Source organism: Otolemur garnettii, unplaced genomic scaffold (genome assembly GCF_000181295.1).
Source record: "Otolemur garnettii isolate 467f Iridium unplaced genomic scaffold, OtoGar3 scaffold00074, whole genome shotgun sequence".
In the NCBI taxonomy this organism is placed as follows: Eukaryota; Metazoa; Chordata; class Mammalia; order Primates; family Galagidae; genus Otolemur; species Otolemur garnettii.
Window position 1 is genome coordinate 2,637,285 of NW_003852469.1, and position 8,655 is coordinate 2,645,939.

Sequence of the window (8,655 nt, forward strand, 5' to 3'; positions counted from 1 at the left end):
CGTGGCTGGCGCCCTAGCCGGTTGAGCTATAGGCGCCGAGCCACAAGAATTTTTTGTATATTTTGGCAGTAAGTCCCATATCAGATATGCCTTTTGCAAACACTTCTTCCAGCCTGTGGCTTGTCTTCTCATTCCCTTGGCCTTGACCTTTGGCCAAGCAAGAGGTTTTAATGTTCAGGTCTGTCCTATTGATTTCTTCTCTAGTGGATCACACCTTTGGTATTGCACCTGAAAAGTCATTGCCACACTCACGATCATTTGAATTGTCTCCTTTGTCATCTTGTAGGAATTTTATGGAAGCCTATGATCCATTTTGAGTTAGTTTTTGTGAAGGGTGTAAGGTCTATGGTTCTAGATTCTTTTTTTTTGGCATGTGGGCTGCTGGACATTTTTTGGGGGGGATGTGGACAGCTGGGCACTTTTTAGAAAAAGTTCATATGTCTTAAAATATTGTTGTCACCTTTTAGAAAAGGTTCATATGTCTTAGAAAGATTTCCCCTGTGTGTGGGCTTTTTCAAAGTTACCACCGTTCAAAATTGTTCTTAAACAGTTTCAAACCCTGTTAGAGAAAGACTTCTTCAGAGTCTCAGAAGGGGGCATGAACTTCTCACTCACCATTTAGAAACAGCATGGGCCTCCGCCAAGCACAGATCTGTTCTCTTGTTGATCTGATTTTCTTTTCTTTTTCAACTTGGTTAGTAGCCAGGCCAGGCCTGTCATTTATCAGTGACAGCCAGTTTCAGGTAAACAACGAGTTGGGGAAAAGTTTATAGCCGCTGCTTTAGCCAGCAGCCATTGTATGGGGCCAAGATCACAGAGACAGATCCTGAATTGTCTCTGGGAGGAAAAACACAAAGCAGAACCACCGAGCAGGCAGGAGGGGGTATTGGTGATTCAGGGCTTTATGGCTCCTTGTCTGTGAGTCATCACACAAGCAATTTTCTCCCAGGAGTGGTGAGGACTGTGCAGAAATTGGGCCTGATAAGTGGAGCTGAGCCTAATTCTGCAAAGTGAAAGGATTTCAGGAAGCCAGGCCTTGCTGCAGGAGGTTGGGCTGGGATGAGTGGGCTGTGGGCTTCCTAGACCTGTGCTGGGCAGGGAGGTGAGCACAGGTGAGCCGCACAGTTCCCTGGTCTCCATCGCTCGCTTCTGCTCTTCTCTCCTGGGCTCACCCCTCTATCTTTCTGTTCTCCCCTCCTCCCTCCCATCCTCTCCCTTGTCCAAACTAGAGTTTGACTGAGCCTCTTTCAAACCAGACTATTGAGTATCTGCTCTGAGCCCAGACCCCTGGCCAGGGTCTGCTAAACAACAACAAAAAACCAACAAAAAACCAACCCTGCCTGAAAACAGAAGATAGGGCCAGGTGAGGTGGCTCCCACCTGTAGTCCCAGTACTTTGGGAGGCCAAGGTAGGAGGATGACTTGAGGCCAGGAGTTTGAGACCAGCCTGGACAATATAGCAAGATCCCAACCATGCACAAAATAAGAAAAATCAGCTGTGCATGGTGGCCCTTGACCATAGTCCCAGATAGTCTGGAGGGTGAGGCAGGAGGGTACTTAAGCCTAGAAATTTGAGGTTGCTGTGATCTATGATTATGTCACTGCATTCTAGCCTGGGCTAAAAAATAACCCTAAGACTGAATGCTACTCACTTAAACAGGGAGTACAATATAAAGGAATGTGCCCTTTCGATAACTTGCAAGTGGACTTTACTTAAATGCCTAAGGCTGCTGGAAATAAGTTTCTACTGGTGTTTGTAGATGCGTCTCTGGATAGGTGGAGGCCTACCCTGCTGAGTCCGAGAGGACCACGGAAGCCACAAAGAGTTTGTAAAAGAGACCATCCCCCAATTTGCACTGCCAGGGTCCATTCACAGTGGCCCTTCCTTTGTGTCTGAGTTACTCAAGGGCTAAGGAAGGCCCTACAGATGAAATGCAAGTTGCACTCATGATGGAGACAGCAGTCTGCAGGTAAAACAGAAATGATGAACCATATATTAAAGAAGACAGCAGTCAAAGTCTACCAAGAAACAGAATTAAAATGGGATAGGGTATTACCTGTCCCCATGCTTGGGATCAGGTTGGCACCCTGAAGGGCTTGAGCTATTCCCTATGAAAGAGTCTATGGGAAACCCGTCCAGCTCCCTTAGGGGTATCGCCGACCCCCGTGTAACTAATAAAGATAAAACAGTATGTGTAGCAGATGGAGAGGATCTTAACCAATACCCACGAGTTGGTTCTCTCTAGGTTGGTGTTTCCAACAGATGAACCTCTTCACCCCTTCCATCCAGAACACAAGATTTTGTTAAAAATATGGACAGAATAGGATCCAAAACAATAAAAGGTGAAAAAATGAAAAGGGCTTTAGGATGTGCTTCTTTGAAACATGCAGGTATTAAGCTGTGGGTAAGTAAAATGGTGCCACCCAAACCAGATGACACGTGGTGCTGCCACACTTTTCAGGACCTGAAACAGTCCTGTAAGCAAGACCACAGTCACCATAGCTCATCAAACTGCCAGTTCTTTGATCTTCAAAATCCAGTGGCTCTGCTAGCCTGAATAGGTTTAGACAGCAGAGGAGCCCTTGGTTACTGAGCAAGGAGGAATTTGGATGATAATTGACTCCCCTTGCTGCACTCACATCAATACATCCTCGAAAATTGAAACCAGCATAGAATAAACAAGGTCGCAAGTCACTTGGTTGCAGCGAAACTTTGGTCAACATACTTCTACATTTCAGGCAGCAGGAGACCTGTCTCCTCTTCTATTTTTGTGGATTTCACATGACCTCTGATCTCTTTTCATGGACATTGTCAAACTGGGTTTAAGCATTTTATTAGTTATCACTAGTTGCTATTTGATTTTTAAAAGAATTACTTGCTGTATTCAAAAGGGGGTGCAGACAGTTAAATCATGCTATTGGTAAACAACTGCCTTTAAATTGTCCCACCTCTGGATAAGGAGCTAACATTTACTCAGTCCACCATGCCGCACTATTCCATTCTAAACTCCCCATCGCTGCCCCTATTTGTCAGGAAGTAACCAGAGTGGAGTTGATGCCTGTTTTCATAGAAACAGAAAATAGTGACTACGAAGGGGGATTTGTAAGCGCCCCCTACGGGCCACTTGGAGTACAATGCTGGGCTAATAGTAGGAAGCCACTTCACTTCCAGAATGCTTTCAGCTTGTTCTGTCTTAAAAGTTTAGGATTCACCTGCTGCTTGCTTATACAGCTGCTGGGCCCAAGAATAGAAAATGACCTTGAGGAAAAACAGAGGAGAGTCTGGAACAGGCCAGCCATAGCAGACTGCTGAGAATGAGCCCCACCAGGCAACCTACTGTCTTCTGTTAACTATCGAGCAGGTCACCAGGACTTACACAAGGCTTGCTTTCTGCCACCAACCCTCTCCACCCCTGCCCTTTACAAGTTGCTTGGTAAGCAGAGGAGATGAGAATGCTCTGCCATCTCCTCAGAGTGCCGGCACGTGAATAAACGACCCCACCTTCACCAGCGCTGGCCCCTCGTGTTTGGTTCTTGGGCAGCAGTCCTCTGAACCTGTGTTTGGCCACAGCCTCATCCACTGAATAATCCCAGGAGAAGCATTCGAGGCTGAATCTAGCTCCAGAGAGATGTCAAATTCCATCCCCGGCACTAACATCGTGCTACAGAAGAAAAAGTGTCTGCTTTTAAGGGAGGTCATGAAATATTAAAATGAAAATGATATTTAAATATTTGTTCAATCCTTTTTTTTTGAGACAGAGTTTCACGCTGTCGCCTTGGTAGAGTGCTATAACATCACAGCTCACAGCAACCTCCATTGGGCTTATCGGTTCTCTTGCCTCAGCCTCCCAAGTAGCTGGGACAACAGGCACTTGCCACAACGTCCAGCTATTTTTTGGTGGAGTCGTCATTGTTGCTTAGCAGGCCCGGACCAGGTTTGAACCTACCACCCTAGGTGTATGTGGCTGGTGCCCTTGCTGACTGAGCTACAGGTGCTGCCCTGTTCAATTCTTTTCAATTTTCAATTTAAAATAGAGATCTTGTGTTGTCCACGTATGCTCTGCTAACTGAACGGGCTGAGCCGAGGGAACAGAATCAGAATGTCACTGCCGTTTGAACATGTCTAGCTGATGGGCTGCTCTCAAACGCCAACTGTATTTTGTCCCCCCAGCCCCTGGGTGAAGCCCTGTCTTAGGTAACAGGTGCCCTTGCTTCTCTTTGAGTAGAGCGGCCCTCTCATACGGCGCATGCGTGGGGCATGCGCTCCAGGGAGTGGCGTCTTCCTCTTCCGGGAGGGCCTGCTGCAGTGGTGCAGGACCTCCACCCTCTCACTCCCTGGAGGAAAAGAGCAGGGGACAGAGCAGTAGGGGTGGCAGGAGCCCCAGGAACGTGGCCCTGGCCCGTGGTACGCCCTCTGGGTCCTGCATGAGGGGTAAGTCGGGCAGAAGGTCGGTTACCTGCTGCAGCCCTGGGAATCTGGGTGCTTTCAGTTTCTCCTCGCCAGACCTCTTTGCTCCTCCACAAAGCCCTTTTGGTCAAGCGCTGGACACTCCTTACTGGCTCCCTCTCCTGCTTGGCTGAGCTCTGGTCGCTGGGAACACTCACACACCTGTGTCCAGACAACTCCTGGGAGAGAGGTCCCTTTGTTCTCTCCTTCCTGCCTCTGTTCCTCTCACTTTCCCTTGGAGGGACTGTCCGAACCTTCCATAGTTGCCAGGAGGGAGACCCAGTGCCCCAGCAGCAAGGACGGAGCCAGCTCCCAGAGGGTCCCGTTGAAGGCTGTTCAGGTGAGGGGAGCCACCACCTCGTCTCTTTGAGGAAAGGGGCAGGCTCCGAGCCTATCTAAAGCTCTCTCGCAATCCTTGCCCCAAATCTCTTCACCTCCAGCCTGACTCTCCTCACTCTTGATCTGGACGAGAGGCTTGAGCTAATCTGGAGTGTCCTGGCCACCGAGGTCTGGTGCCTCTCTTGGCTGGCTCCCCTCCCAGGGACCTGGCTTGAGTTTCTGTTTTGCCTTTTATTATAGGGACCAGCCCCCTCCTCGCCCCACCTACCTTCACACAGTCCATCACTCTGCCTCCCCCCCATCACTCTGCCTCCCCCGCCTGCCATGACACTCAGACAGATCTCAGGACCCCCTGTTTTTGCTTAAGGGCAGTCTCACATTCAGGCCTTTACAAGCCCACACGGGGGTCTCCGGGAGACTTGTAATCACCTCCCAGTTCTTGCTCCTGCACGGCCCTGGCCCCCTCACCCGGCTACAGCCTGTGCTTTCCCTCCTCCTGTTACCCAAATGATCATTACTGAGAAGAACTGGGGTTTGCTCGCCTGGTGAGTAACAAAAGACTCTCCACAAGAATATGGGTCTTGATCAGTAGGAGTTTTAATTACTTGCGGCAAGAGAGGAGAGCACCGGCATATTTTCCAAAGCAGCATGGAACTTTTGTGGGGTAGCAGAGAAAGAAAAAGATGTGTCATCACACGTAGGGGCAGTTCCTGTGATGCGCCCATGGCAAGTTCCTCGTCCAGCACTGGGTAGCATATGGTGATGGAGCTAGAGCTCCCCTCACCACCCAGCCCCTACAGGTGGAGACGTTAGCCTGGGAACGAGGACAGTGCACCTGAGCTCACCTACACGCTGCTGGGGGCTGCGGGGCTAGTTTCATCCAGCTGGACAGCCGCCAGCCTCGGGCCTCATACACAGGGTGCAGGACGGGCTGACTGCTCTAGGTGGTTGAATTCCTATAGCCTCTGGAGACCCTCCTTCCCCTCCTGCTGTAGCTCTGCCCAGGTGGCCAAGTGAGACCCTGGGATAGGATGTGCTGTGGCGAGCCCACCTGGCACCGCCATCTCATCAGGGCATTTCTGGGTCTGCAGACTTTTCAGGGACCTCTATGTCATGCCATTCCTTGCTACCTGCTGACTCTCTCCTGCCCACACTGCTCTGCCCCTCACTTCTGCAGAGGCCCCTTCTGTCTCAGCAGGTCGTGTCCCTGGGTCCTTGGCCCCCAGCAGCACATGCATCCTCGCCTCCCTTCCCCAGATTCCTCCTGTCCTTGCCCTGGTAGAAGTGGATGACTCTGCCCCAGCAGACCAGATGTGCTGGGTCCGGGCCCTGCTTCCTGGAGAGCGGGACAGAGGTGGAACAGGTCTGCAAGCCAGGTGTGTCTGAAGCTGGGCCCCTCTTCCTCAGGGTCCTGGTGCTGATAGCAGATGGTGACAGCAGCTACTGTTCAAGCATCCCCGGACATGGTCTAACATCACCGATAAGGTGGGCCCTGAGACGGGAGAACGACGTCTGTGCACGGCTGCAGCTGGCGGAGGAATCTGACATGGAGCTTATATCAGGGACGAAAAGGTAAGGTACGGTCACCTCTAACCTCAATAAAGGATGTTCACGCTCCAGTGCCTGTCAGTGCACAGGCGTCTTGACATTTTGTGTGATGGGACTTGTTCGTAGCCGAGTGTGCTGTTGCCTTCTGAATGGAAGAGGCTGAGCGCCCTGACAGCTGCCCCCTCCCCCAGGCCGGTGTGAATGGAGAGGCTGGGGGCAGAACTGTTGCAGAAAGGGACACAAAGGACACCTGCCTCCCATGGTACTTGTAGGAAAGAAATTAAAGAAGAAAATCTTAATACTGAGTCACAAATCTGTGCAGCTCTCTTGCTTCCTACCTGATTCTAGGGATTGTGACAAGGGGAATATAAAGAGTTGGGAGACGCATGGGGCCTGCTTCATCAATGGTGGCAGCTGCAGACAGCGGACTGTTAGGCGGTCATTACCAAGGAGGGTGCAGATCGTGTTGAGATGGAAAGATGCTTACCTTACATTTTCTAGAGTAGAGAAGGTCACAGAGCAACACACAGAGGGTGACCGGTTCACGTGTGTGTGTGTGTGTGCAGGGAGAGACGGCTGAAGGACGCTCATCACTGTGTTAACCGCAGCGGTCTCTGCTGGGATTTCAAGTTATTTTGTGCTTTTTTTTCATTTCCATTTGTTATAATGAGCACGTGTCCTTACTGGAGCCCCCCAAAGCTATTTTTTGTTTAAATGCAAAAAGCAGACTTCACCTTGGACTCTCTCTGGCTGCCATCATCGCTGCCCCTGCCTGCAGCTGTAAATACTGGGACGAGGGGGACAGGGCTTCCCACACAGGTTGGGTGAGGGTGAAATGCAAATACGGAGACACAGACTTGCTCAGTACCTGTTAGCGTCCTCTCTAACCCAAGCTGGCTGTAACGTTTTCTCCTCTGAAAGGAAACAGCGGCAGTGTGGAGTGATAGAGGCTGAATCACGGACTCTGGTTTGAAGCCTAAATCTTAGCAGTGAGTGGTTGAGACCAAGGCCACTGTGTCAGGCTGCTCCTGGGTACTCCTGAGACTATAGTGTGTGATCCCTAGATGTTTTAGGAATAGTACTGACAGCAAGACGGTGGCCCTGCTGGGGACATCAGCCTCAGAGACAAAGACACCAGTGTGTGCTCATTTGTTAATCAGTGGAAACCATCATTCACCTTGAGGGTGGCGAGGAGGATTCCTTGAGATCAGAATGGGAAGGACCCAAGGCAGAGTCTGGCACGTGGAGGTGGCCCAGCAATGGCCGTTCCTTCCCCTTGGGGAGGGGAAATCCTCCAGGTGGACCAGAAGGGTATTGTGGGTCCCTAGACGCAGAGACAGGCATTCCCCATACATGTGGGTAACAGCACTAAGGTCAGCAGAGAAAAGTGGCCGATTTTCTGCTTTTTACAGGCATGGATTTGATGACTCCCCTACATTAAAATCAGTTTATATAAAAAGTTTGTAAACTTAGTTTTTGGAGCTGCTGGTGCACATACAACCCCTACCCGAACCCTGCCATGAAAGGCTGCCACACGGCCTCAGAGGGACTCCTGAGTGGATGGACACAGTTACCAGCTCACACGGGCAGATCAGTGCGCACCGGTATCAGATGGCTTTCCAGAAGCCCCCAGGAGGATAGTGGTATTTTAAATGCTTTGCGCTGTCAGCTAGTACCTTGACCTTTAATGCGCGGATTTGACAATTTGCAGCCCTAGACTGAGGTGAATGAAAGAGACCAAATGGAGGCGGAGACAGGCACACCTGATACTATTCCTGGGACACTGGCTTCAAGGAAAATCCAGATTCTAGCAAAAAATCAGAAATTCTCTTGTCAGCAGATAAGAAACTCCCTGATGGAAGGAAGGGGCCAAACATCTAGTCGTTAGATGCTAGTTACTAAGAGTTAGTGCTGCTCCTGTGTGTTATGTGACAGGCCTGCTGTGAGACCCCCTCGCACACAGCTCCCTCCGCATAGGAGGAGGTCTGTTGTCATCCCATTTCTGGGTGCTGAAACCCGCAGAGCTGGCTTGCCCAGGGTCACCCAGCAGCAGTCAGTGGAGAAGCCACTTCAGGAGAGCAGTGACAACTGCTGAGGTAGTGTCTTGGCTTACGCAACACTTCTCACATGTGACAGCTGATCGTCACACTTGCCCTGAGCGATGGGTGTTTGTTCCATGGTACAAATGGAGAAACTGCAGCTCAAAGGTGGGGTGGGGAGTTTGCTCAAAGCACCCCAGTTGATGAGCTGCTTGGGTTTTCAGAACCCAGGCCTGAGCTCTTTTTGTAACTCAGGGGTTTGTGAGTTCTTTTTTTTTTTTTT